Below are 13,735 nucleotides of genomic sequence, written 5' to 3' on the forward strand. Positions count from 1 at the left end.
TTCATTAATTAGTCGGTTTCTCTATGGACCATGTGTCAGTGCCTTGTTTAAAAGGATTTCTCACTCGCCTGGACCACATTAACCATTTCATGTTGTGCTGTTGTCAGGTAACTGAGCCTGTCTAAGACTCAACGGAATGTTGGCGTTTATCGCTAGAGGGATAGAATATAAAAACAGGGAGGTATTGCTGCAGTTATATAAGGTATTGGTGAGACTGCACCTGGAATACTGCATACAGTTTTGGTCTCCATACTTAAGAAAAGACATACTTGCTCTCGAGGCAGTACAAAGAAGGTTCACTCGGTTAATCCCGGGGATGAGGGGGCGGACATATGAGGAGAGGTTGAGTAGATTGGGACTCTACTCATTGGAGTTCAGAAGAATGAGAGGCGATCTTATTGAAACATATAAGATTGTGAGGGGGCTTGATCGGGTGGATGCGGTGAGGATGTTCCCAAGGTTGGGTGAAACTAGAACTAGGGGGCATAATCTTAGAATAAGGGGCTGCTCCTTCAAAACTGAGATGAGGGGAAACTTCTTCACTCAGAGGGTAGTAGGTCTGTGGAATTTGCTGCCCCAGGAAGCTGTGGAAGCTACATCATTGAATAGATTCAAAGCAGAAATAGACAGTTTCCTAGAAGTGAAGGGAATTAGGGGTTACGGGGAGCGGGCAGGAAATTGGACATGAATTTAGATTTGAGGTTAGGATCAGATCAGCCATGATCTTAATAAATGGCGGAGCAGGCTCGAGGGGCCGATTGGCCTACTCCTGCTCCTATTTCTTATGTTATGTTCATTCTTCAGTGTATCTTCTTCATGTATTTCCGCATACTAGCAACATATCATAGGTAGTGTTCTTGGATAGTAACTTTCTGCTGGCCAGTCTCTTTTTCCTCATGGTATTTCCGAACGTGTTTTCCATGGCACACATCATATGTCCAGTAGGATTCAGTCCTGTAAAAGCCACTGGTTTGTTTAAAGAGTGGTTCCACTAGCTCACCAGGCCATAGGCCTTTGTAACCATGTTCTTCATCCTGGTCTCCGTTTCAGATGATGGCAACATACATTTGTATCTTTTATGTCCATTGTAGCCATTCTTAGGTTTTCAGGTTATCTTTTCAAAAAGATCAGGGGTGTCTAGAGTGCTTATCTCCCCCTGCATGGTCCCGATGTCAGGGTAGTGGCCAGGCTATTGAATGTAGCTTTCTCATTGTTCATTATAGGCAAGGACACAAATATCTCCACGAGAAAGCTATCAATTTACTATTCTCAACTACACTTTCCTGACTTTCACTAGATTGTATATTTATGCTAGATTGATTTTTTTTTTGGTAAATCATGCCCAGTTCAATGACTTTAGAGAAATTTCCAATCACTTCCTCTCATCCAATTTTACATAACCCATTATATTACCTATCATGAGCCCTAGAGGAACGTTACTGTCCGATACAATATTTACAGTCCGGTCCAATATCCCAAAATTTGTTTATTTTACGTAATTTCTTCTTGAACCGCTTTTCATTTCCCAAAATATCCCACTACATTGTGCCCGAGTCCCTTCTATCATTTCGTAATTATCCCAACTTGAGAGCAGTATTGTTGGACTGACAGGACTTGTCAATGTAAAATTTTCTTCCCTTCCGAAAAGAATTCTTCCTTGAAACACAGCATTCAATAGGAACCATTTAGACTGGACTTCTTTTATTTTAAAATATAATTTGATTATCCCCTTAAATTACAAGTAAATATTTCTTTCTCGAGTGCTTGAATAGCAACTCATATAAATTTTTCTTATCAATTCCAATTTCAGAAACAAATTATGTCCAGGCTTTGTGGTTTTATAGTAGAGATGAAGTGCTCGTAATTACTTTTGGATGTAACTCCCATATCTTCCCACCTTGAGCACTCTGTTTCGGAAGACAATAAATGGGTTAAAACAAAACAAATCAAAATGTTTTCAAAAGAAGAGAATCAGGTTGATATCACCACGCTGTGACATTTGGTATCTGCTGATGTCTGCAGCTAAAGTCTTAAATTTTTAACACCACTGGATCATTTCCTGCACCAAATTTCTCCAGCAAAGGTTGCACCGTAACTTTGTAAAGCCATTTTATGTCAAAGAACTACTCTTGGTAATCCTGCACCATCAACACTCACGTGGTCCCAAAAACCAGGGTCACCTGTTTTAAAAGAAACACAGAAAATCCATTGCGGCTCTTCTTGAGAGCCCAAGGGGTTAATTTGTCAAATCATCATTTATTATTTATTTTGTCCAAAGGAATAATCCCTTTACCCGAAACAAATCCAGAAAACAAAACAGGAGAGAGAAATTGCCTAGTCCCTCTCTCTCTTTCTCTGGAGCACGCAACCTGTCTGAAATAAACACTGTCTCTCCCACATACAGATGTACGTAGGACTGGAATTTCCAACTCCAAGTCCTAATCTCTGTGTTTTCAAGATGTAACCACATTAAGAAAAATGTTTTGTGTTTTTGATTTCATTTATTCCCTCAGGTAAGGACAGCCCCTCCATCATGCCCACAGGTCAGGTTCACCCTCAGTTTGTTGATTCGTTATTCATAAGGGTACGTCCCCTGCCTGTATCTGGGCTAGGTTCTCTCGTGTCTGTTCCACAATCCAGTTACCATATGTACTGCAGATGTCATTAGCAGCCGCCTGCTAAGATACGTTATATTCCTCTTTTATTAATTTATTAATGGTTTGGGCATGTGTTTCTAGCACTGTAGCTATCTTTTGCAAATGTATGGTCAGCATTTGATCCTCAGACAATTCCTTATCTGTATTTTCATTTATTTTTAAAATATATCTTTAATGCGAGACCCTAAATCTCTGACCTGTTGCCAAATCAATGGTGTTAACAACTGAGGCACCCGTATTAAAGGCAGTTGCTATATCACTTATCACAGATCTTTACGTCTCCATCTTTGTCTATCCCTTTTACGATGTCCACCTCCATTCCATGTCGCGCTTTGTTTTAACACTTGAGTTAGGAGGTGTTGATATAATTGTTGACTTTTCTTAGCATTCTCAATGCGAGTTATATAATTTGTCAGGGAAGGTCTTCCCTCTTTGGTCAGATCTTGTATTGGAGCTACTATTCGTGAATAGTTTCAAATAAAATTGAATAGCCCCAGAACTTGTCGAACTTCCTTATCATACTGTGGCGGGGTAAAACTGATAGGCGTTTAGTACCCTGTGTCAGTACATAGCTCAAGTAATGGACTTCCAATTGTCCAACTTATGCTTTCTCTTCATACGATTTGTTTTACATTCCTTTCTTATCAATTTTTTCTCTCACTGTAGCATTGTCTGTGTGGAAACTTATATCTCAGTCAATTGTAGCCTTTGGCATTTCCGAGTAATTGGGTCAATTTTAATAATATAACCTATACCAATTGTTACCTCATGTTCACCTGTGTTCTGGGCAAGCCTTCAGACAGTTCTCAACTGACTGGGTCATTTCTATCTGTTTGAACTGCTCTTGGCATGACAGTCTGGCTTCTTGGGATGGAAGGGGTTAACATTAACTGGCTCTCGTGGTAGCAGTAATTTGATACTTCTCCCTCTGAGATTAAGTTTCCACATTCCATTCCACCCCACCAGACACTCAGCAAATTGATTTTGTCTTCAAATTTTCTCCTCATACAGGTTTGACTGATTTTTTTTTTCACTTCTCACATTTGTGGATTGCTTTACACTATATATTTTACACACTATTTTTGAGATTTATTTTAATCATAGTGTTTTCTCCAATGTTTCTTATTAACCAACTTGTTTGCTTGCAGCTTCTTTACTTTCTTTTCAGACTCTGCTTTAGCTTTGCAAACAGCCTTTTCCCTAATCTTATCTTTCAGACGACAATTAAAATCCAATATGATAACCAGAGATCATCCTGCAACTGTAACTTGTACTTCTTTAAATCTGCACTTTATCTTTTCTTTTACAATTAAACCTAATTTTGTCTTGGTGAATTGAAAACAGATGTCGGTGTCCTTGGAAGGGGTTAACTTTTTTTTTCCAGTAACAAAACGACGGAGCCAGATATCAGATTCACGCAGCGTTCTCAGCATACGTCAACGTAATTTTCACATAAATTCTTTTTTTTTAAAAATTCATACCGGGAAATAACATCTCCCATTGTACATTTTAGTTTATATCAACTTTTGTTTAGGTACCCCTCAATTTTCACATTGCTTCGTAAGTTTTATAATTTGCTGTCCAATTCATTTTTTTTTTCACATACTTTTAGTGGGTATGATTATAACCAACTTTCCAAGCTGTTCCAGCTTTCCGACTTTTCCTATCACGGTGATACCAGATAGCTTTTTTTTTATCTGTCCCGTTAATTTTTTTAACCTCTTTTTTTTAACCACAGCCAATCACAAGATAAAAATTCAAAATGCCAATTTTTAGAAGATCCCATGTCTGGAATTTGACATGCTCACATTTTATAAGAACCAGAATTTAATAGGTCACTTAACCTCAATAACTCCAATTTTAATTCAGCAATATCAGAATTAAACACAAGACAAAACAGATACATTACACAAAAGAAGAAAACACGTAAGATGCAGTAAGAAGGGGGCGTGGCCCACAACACCGACAGAAAACACTCACAATAAGGACAGGCTTTTTAAAGAGATAGTACACTGAAAACAAAAGAACCTTTCTTTTCTGGGTCTCTGTCTTTTAAACATTTTAATTGATTCCTTTTTTCTAATTCCCTTACCCTAGATTCTAATTTCTTAATTTTGTCCTGGTCTTCATTCCACTTTTTAGTGGAAGCGGCTACTTGTCCCATTAGTCCAGCTAATTGATGTACTAATAATACCCCTGCCTTTTTTGTTTTGTCTTTCTTTTCCCCATCTACCCACTTTCTCTGTTGTTCTAAGGTCTGAGAAACATCCCAGCCATCCTTTTGCATCTTCTTAATCAACGAGTGTCTGTCTGTCATATACTTATCGATAAGGGAACCCGCAGGTCCCCACTTAGTTTCCCCACCTGTCATCTTGCAGGCTTCTACTGTTTATGCTCACGGCCACGATTACCGTTTTGGCAACGTGTTTCCTCCACTGGATCTGTTTATACTCACGGCCACGATAACCGTCTCGGCAACGCGTTTCCTCCACCGGATCTATTTATACTCACGGCCACGATTACCGTTTTGGTAACGTGTTTCCTCCACCGGAGTCCGGCTCTAGGTCAGGGTGATCAGCTCCTTACCACACCGCTTAAAACTTCAGACAGTACACACCCGCGAATTCTTATACTCTAACTATCTCTGCGTTTGTTCGCCACTACAGAGTTGATGCCGGATGGTCCTTACTACTTGTGCTTCACGATCCTAAGTGTCTTTATGCCTCTACGCCCACTTCATGGTCCTGACCATCGCATGGGGGATTTCCCCTCTTAACAACCGGTCTAAGGCTGCACGTTTGAGACAGGCACTTCCTTGTCCTTAGTCGATCAGCACAAGCAATCAATTCCTGTTTCTATCCGATAGTCCCATAAATTCCCCTCATTTTCACCCATTTTTAACTGCATTGTTGGCTCAGTCTGACTCCCACAGTTCAATAATCTCTACTCCAGTTCGCCGATCGAGGCCAACCGATCAACTCACCAGCAGTGAGATCCTGCCGACTACGCCAATTTGTTGTGGGAAATCACCACTCGGAGTCAGACTTAAAGATTCAACATGCAGTTTATTGAACAAAGCTTTGGGAGAAGCGCTCGGCACTCCGCAGTGCTCGCAGTCACCTTCTCAATTTTAAAATGGTCGCTGAGCTTCTCTTATACATTCCAAAGAGTCGACAACTATAGACATTTAGCAGTTAGTACATCATCAGCCTTGGTTAGTTACACATTAGCCAATTAGGCCCCGACAGCAACAATTGACCTCCAATCACATTAAAACAACTGTTATCAACTTAAGGCAGTCTGGTTTTTGTCTGTTCCGTAGTTTTTATCAGTTCGTTGTGGAATGTCTTTGTCTAAGTCAGCACATTTTAATGTCTTTTCACAGAGTCCATTTTGTTCCACAGAGTCCATTTTGTTTAGCAATACACTAACTTGTTAATCATCATATGTTATGCTTAAGCTTTTAATTATGGTTCGTGCAAGGTGCATCTCAGTGTGGTCTCGGGGCAGCGACTGCAGCCACGCACACACTAGTCGCCAAAGGTCATCTTTGCCGGTTTAACCCAACAGTTTAAATTTTACTTTAACAACACACTTCTGGACTCTTGGTCGCGACTGAAGAGGATGCTATCTATTCCCCTAATTATAGAATCCTCTATGACTACAACCTTTCTATTCTGCTCCTTCCACCACCCCCCCCCCCAACCTTGGACTACCTCATGCTTCACGATGCCATGGTTAGCATTCTGGCTGGCCTCCCCACAGCCTGAATCATTATCCTCACTGGTAGAAAGCACATTGTACCTGTTGGATAGGAACAGTATCTGCGGGACCTCCTTCTCTACCTCCCCTTGGTTCCTCTTACCCTGCTGAGCTATGTGTCGGAGTGTCTCTACCTCACACTCCAGCTCAAGGACTCTGAGTTGGAGTGACTCGAGTCAGAGACATTTACTGCAAATGTGGCAATCTGGGACAGTTTTGCTGTCTACAGACTCCAACATACCACAGTCCCGACACACAACCTGCACGGCCATTTCTAGTTTTTATTTATTTATCTGTTAGTATTAATATAATTCTAGAACTAATAGGAACACTTATGGTCTAGATTATATTGAGTAGATGGATTTTAGCTTGATTTTAAACTAACTAATAATTAATTATTCTGAATATTTATTTATTTAACTATTTATTAATAGTTTATAGTTAAAGATATAGTGTGTATAGTAAATTAAAGGCTTAGTTTAATTTCTTCGGGTTCCACAGCTAACCATTACATCAGCTTTAAAGATTTTTCCCTGGGTTAACTGCTCTGGTTTCCCGCTCTTTTTAGCTGTTTAGCTTTAAGGCTTTTTAACTAACACTAACAGAGTAATCACTAAAAACACTAACCACTACTAAAGATACTAACCACTAAACATAATATCTACTGAAAACACTTACCAATAAACTAAATACTTACATTGACTTACTCTCAACGCTCCTCTGCGACGTCACTTTTTGACCTTTTTTGATTTCGCCTTTTCAGGTCCACTCTCGCCGCTCCTCTTATTCTCCTAGGTCTGGTCTTGCTGCGTCTCTTATTCAGGGAAGGCTGCCCACTCTTTCAGCAGGCTTGGGTTCTAAAATATCATCTCAGTGTGGGGTAGGCCACCCTTCCCTCCACCAGTCTTGATTTTCTTTTTTGCAGAGAGGCCTCAAGTTTTCTCTGAGGGGGTTTGCTGGAAGCACCTCTTCCATACGCCTGGCCATCCATTTGTTCTCAATGGTGGGGGGGGGGGGGGGGTATGGGAAATGGGGACAAATGCCCCTCCCTTCACCAAGCCCTACTTTTGCTCTGAAGGAGGTTGCAGCAAGTCCACTGGTTCGGCCACAACTGGAGTATTGTGTCCAGTTCTGGGCAATGCACTTCAGGAAAGATGTGAAGGCCTTAGAGAGGGTGCAGAAGAGATTTACTAGAATGATTCCAGGGATGAGGGACTTTAGTTACGTGGATAGACTGGAGAAGCTGGGGTTGTTCTCCTTGGAACAGAGACGGTTGCGAGAAGATTTGATAGAGGTATTCAAAATCATGAAGGGTCTAGACAGAGTAGATAGAGAGAAACTGTTCCCATTGGCAGAAGGGCCAAAGGCTAGAGGACGTAGATTTAAGGTGATTGGCAAAAGAACCAAAGGCAACCTGAGGGAAAACTTTTTTACATGGCGAGTGGTTAGCATCTGGAATGCACTGCCCGAGGGGGTGGTGGAGGCAGATTCAATCATGGCCTTCAAAAGGGAACTGGATAAGTACTTGAAGGGAAAAAATTTGCATGGCTAAGGGGAAAGAGCGGGGGAGTGGGACTAGCTGGATTGCTCTTGCATGGAGCCGGCACGGACTTGATGGGCCGAATGGCCTCCTTCCGTGCTGCAACCTTTCTATCAATCTATGAATATCAGCAGGAGGACGGGGTACTCATTCCGAGAATATGAACTGCTTTCCAACTCAACGTGGAGAAGCAAACCTCCCTTCTGTTGAAGAACTGGAGATAAGCAATCAACATGAGCCAGCTGACAATGTACAGGTTGCCAGACATCAGTTGTCAGTAGCAGTATGGGGGAGCTTTTGGATTAGAATAGATAGCTCCAGTTGAAGAGCTCGTGCTGGCAAAAGCAAGATGGGTAGAATGACCTCCTTCTGCGCAGTAATTTTATCATTTCTCTTTCCTACTCTCTACATCTTTTATTTTTATTTAACTTTAACTTTTATCGAGAACCAAGGCACAGGGCCAAAGACCATAGTGCACGGCACGCACGATTGAAAAGAATTTTTAAAAAGTAAAACAGATTTAGTGATAATGTCATGCCATGTTTGACATTTTTAAATGCCTGAAGATTGTAGGAAGAAGGAAAAACTGAGGGAGATAAGGAGTTACAGTTTTGAGGTTCAGAAAAATTGAGTTAGAGTAAAAGTTTGTGCAATGATGAGTTTTAGTTTCAACACAAGAGAATAGGATACTTACAGATGAGGTCGGACTTTTGGCCTACCTTAATTCATCCATCCAGAATGACCTCCCCAAATTGCTACACCCAATTGTTTCTTAAACCTTTCCAGGGTTTTTAACTCTATCACTCTGCCTGGATATCCATTTCAGGTGTTATAGAATCATAGAATGGTGACAGCACGGAAGGAGGCCATTTGGTCCATCGAGTCTGTGCCAGGTCTATGCAAGAACAATCCAGCTAGAACCACTCACCCACTCTATCCCCGTAGCCTTGCAAATTTTTTCCTTTCAAGTACTTATCCAGTTCCCTTTTGAAGGCCATGATTGAATCCACCTCCGCCACCTCCTCTGGCAGTGCATTCCAGATCTTAACCACTCACTGTGTAAAAAAGTTTTTCCTCATGTCACCTTTGGTTCTTTTGCCAATCACCTTAAATCTATGTCCTCTGGTTCTTGACCCTTCTGCCAATGGGAACAGTTTCTCTCTATCTACTCTGTCTAGACCTTTCATGATTTTAAATACCTCGATCAAATCTCCTTGCAACCATCTCTGTTCCAAGCAGAATAACCCCAGCTTCTCCAGTCTATCCATGTAACTAAAGTCCCTCATCCCTGGAATCATTCTCGTAAATCTCTTCTGCACCCTTTCTAAGGACTTCACATCGTTCCTAAAGTGCGGTATCCAGAACTGGACACAATACACCAGCTGTGGCCGAACTAGTGTTTTATAAAGGTTCATCATAACCTCCTTGCTTTTGTACTCTATGCCTCTATGTATAAAGCCCAGGGTCCTGTATGCTTTTTTAACCGCTTTCTCAACCTGCCCTGCCACCTTGAACGATTTGTGTATATATACCCCCAGATCTCTCTGTTCCTGCACCCCTTTTAGAAATTGTGCCCTTTAGATTATATTGCCTCTCCTCATTCTTCCTATCAAAATGTATCACCTCGCATTTTTCTGCGTTAAATTTCATCTGCCACGTGTCCGCTCATTCCACTAGCCTGTCTATATCACCATCCTCCTTTCTGTTCACTACACTCCCAAGTTTTGTGTCATCTGCAAATTTTGAAATTGTGCCCTGTACACCCAAGTCCAAGTCATTAATATATATCAAGAAAAGCAGTGGTCCTAGTACCGACCGCTGGGGTACACCACTGCATACCTCCCTCCAGTCCGAAAAAACAACTGTTTACCAATACTCTCTGTTGCCTGTTACTTAGCCAATTTTGTATCCATGCTGCTACTGCCCCTTTTACTCTATGGGCTTCAATCTTGATGACAAGCCTATTATGTGGCGCTCTATCATGCCTTTTGAAAGTCCATATACTCCACATCAGCTGCATTGCCCTCATCTACCCTCTCTGTTACCTCATAAAAAAACTCAATCAAGTTAGTTAAACATGATTTGCCTTTAACAATTCCGTGCTGGCTTTCCCTAATCAATCCACACTTGTCCAAGTGACTGCTAATTCTGTCCTAGATTATTACTTCTAAAAGTTTCCCCACCACCGAGGTTAAACTGACTGGACTATAGTTGCTGGGTTTATCCTTACACCCTTTTTTGAACAAGGGTGTAACATTTGCAATTCTCTGGCACCACCAGTTGATCACTCTTCATTTGAAAACCTTCCAGATATCAGATCCTAAAATTACCTTTCACTAAGTTGAACCTGCGTTCCCTTGTCTTACCCCAACAGTTTAACTTAAAATAGTATTCTAGGTTGATTTTTTCTATAACATTTACTATCTTAACATACGTCTTTAAGATCACCTCTCAGAAGGCTCCTTTCCACAATGAAACGCCCAAGTCTCACCAGTCGTTCCACATAACTTAGACCCCAGGCACCATGGACCATTCTCATGGTTCTTCTTTTCTTGGAAAGCAGAACTGGGCATAGTACTCATGATGCAGTCTGACCAGAGCATTTCACAGTTTGATCATGACTTCCTCTGACTTGTACGTCAACATTCTACTTTTTTTGTTCATTGCTGCTCTGCACTGGTTAGACATATAAGGAGATAAATTCAAGGCTTGGGCTCATAAGTGGCAAGTAACATTCGCGCCAGATAAGTGCCAGGCAATGACCATCTCCAACAAGAGAGAGTCTAACCACCTCTCCTTGACATTCAATGGCATTACCATCGCCGAATCCCCCACCATCAACATCCTGGGGGTCACCATTGACCAGAAACTTAACTGGACCAGCCATATAAATACTGTGGCTACGAGAGCAGGTCAGAGGCTGGGTATTCTGTGGCGAGTGACTCACCTCCTGACTCCCCAAAGCCTTTCCACCATCTACAAGGCACAGGTCAGGAGTGTGATGGAATACTCTCCACTTGCCTGGATGAGTGCAGCTCCAACAACACTCAAGAAGCTCGACACCATCCAAGATAAAGCAGCCCGCATGATTGGCACCCCATCCACCACCCTAAACATTCACTCCCGTCACCACCGGCGCACTGTGGCTGCAGTGTGCACCATCCACAGGATGCACTGCAGCAACTCGCCAAGGCTTCTTCGACAGCACCTCCCCAACCCGCGACCTCTACCACCTAGAAGGACAAGAGCAGCAGGCGCATGGGAACAACACCACCTGCACGTTCCCCTCCAAGTCACACACCATCCCGATTTGGAAATATATCGCCGTTCCTTCATTGTCGCTGGGTCAAAATCCTGGAACTCCCTTCCTAACAGCACTGTGGGAGAACCGTCACCACACGGACTGCAGCGGTTCAAGAAGGCGGCTCACCACCACCTTCTCGAGGGCAATTAGGGATGGGCAATAAATGCCGGCCTTGCCAGCGACGCCCACATCCCGTGAACGAATAAAAAAAGAGATAAATTCAACTCACGGGCAGCCAGCAGTTGAAAATCGGGGTATGGGGGCACCTCGGCTGCCCCATTGATGCCCAAGGCTCACCTGATGCCATATTTAGGCAAGTCTGTAAATGGACGAGCACCTGTCCACTTGAAACAGGCGTAAGGCTGCTTAAATATGCAAATCAGGGTCCTATCTCGATTGCAAAATTCAGATACAAATGGGAAGAGCTTGCACCATGCACACTCTGCTGACTTATAGCGGGCATTAAGCAACCTAACCAATGGTTCTTCAAGGGACAAGTGGAGGTCACTCAAAAAAAGGAACAGGAAATTTTGAGTTTTTATTTTTGTGGGCCCAGAAGCAGGAGTGCAAAGTACTAAAGAGGAAAGAAATGAAAGGTAGCATGACTGGATGACAGGAACAGGAGGAGCCAGGAGAAAAGGGCCCAAAAGAAGAAAAAAAGAGATGGAAGTAATGGTCTTATGTATAGCACAGATAAAGCAAATTGGGAGTAAACCTAATAGCCATGAACATAACTTTGGTGGGATGCCATATAATGGTAACCTGTTTAAAAGTACACAGTGCCAGTCCCTGTCAAAGATTTGGAGTTAACAAGTGATTCACCAGACAATTCAAAAGCAGAGATTTCAGAGGTTCATAACATCGGCAACAAGATTCCAAAATGATACTAGTAATCTTGGATTAGACTGGAACTTTGTAGGTGCTGGATACTTTGAGAGGTAACAGCAGCTACCATTAATTTAGAACATACCAATGTAGGACAACGGAGTGCTAGTTAGAAGGATGACAGTGATCACTTTTCTTGGGGATCGGGATAACCATTACCCTGCCTCCCCCTCCCCCACCAAGAAGGAAGGATGGAGTAGGAATAAAAGAGATTGATAGGGAAGACTCTGAAGAGCCTACATAGAACAGGGCTAAGCTTGGAGGATGATGGGAGGGATACTATCAAAACCAAAACCAAAACCTTATCAAAGCCTAGGGAATGCAGGAACCAACAGATTAAATTTGATGTTGATCGTAATAATAGAACAGAATGGAGCAGTAGAGCTAGGCACTTTACCAAGACTTCAAGAGTTGTAGAGAAAAAGTGAGACAAAAAGATTACTTTTAATATTAGGAGAGCTAGTAACTGTTCTATCAAGACAGGAGAAAGTTATGAGAGACACTTTTGCCAAGAGTTCAGGAAGAACAGCATTTGGTCATCCGAATGTATTTGTTTAAGTATCACATGCAGAGCTCTACCATCTCCAATGCAGCAAGCAGGCACTTAATGTTTGCATCACCATCAAAATAGAGGTGATACTGTGTCCTTGAGTGATTTTTCTCTTCTCTCTTTTTTCCTCCTCTATCTTTGGGGCCAATCTGGAACTAGAGTTGGTAGGAGAGCTAGCTTTTGTGGTGCTTTCTGGGAGGGAGAAAATGGTGATTTTTCTCTCTTTCTTTGCACTGTCTGACTTGTCAGTAATTTAATCACAATTAAAAACTTAAAATTATCACTGTAGAACTAATATCAAGCACAACATTGGGGCACAGGGCAGGGAGAGGAGGTGGCAGCAATTTTAAAGCTTAGCAAGAAGGGACTTGAGGCATGCAACAGACCATAAGGGCTCATTTAGGCAGGGAAGAAGGCAGTAGAGCATCAGGATTCAAGGCAGGGAGACTTGGTAGAGCATTAGGAATCAAGGCAAGGAGATGCAGCAGAACACTGGGACTTAGGAGAGGTATGTGCATCAGAATTGGGGGCTGAAAGTGACAGTAGAGTATGGAGTCTTGAGGCATCAGAGGATTGGAATGGGGGGGGGGGGGACTTGAGGTAGTTAAATATTGAAAACACTACCACTTGCCACCGGCATAGATTGCTTTTATTCTGTGCACGTGCACCTGCCAGGGTGATATCTTTATGCATATACACATAAACAAAGATTTCCCACAGAGACTGCACCTTTGCCATAAAAGACAGAGGCCTCTGTGCTACCCAGTTTCCTCAGATAAGGCATTTCCTGTATCCTTTCAGAAAAGTGTGAGATCGCAATCGCAGGAATGAGACTTGCAACCCTAATGCAGGAGAGCTTACTAGGCTATCTAACCGTGTGGGACGTCACTACCAAGTCCCACTCGGCATCCACACAGTGGTCTCAGTATAGTCATCAGGAGCTGGAAGCCAGTGGTGCTGTAGTCAATCACAGCAATCCTCCTGCTGCCCGGGATGAGATCAGCCAGCGCAACACAGGAACTGATTTTAGGACATTG

Source organism: Heptranchias perlo, chromosome 9 (assembly GCF_035084215.1).
Source record: "Heptranchias perlo isolate sHepPer1 chromosome 9, sHepPer1.hap1, whole genome shotgun sequence".
Taxonomy (NCBI): domain Eukaryota; kingdom Metazoa; phylum Chordata; class Chondrichthyes; order Hexanchiformes; family Hexanchidae; genus Heptranchias; species Heptranchias perlo.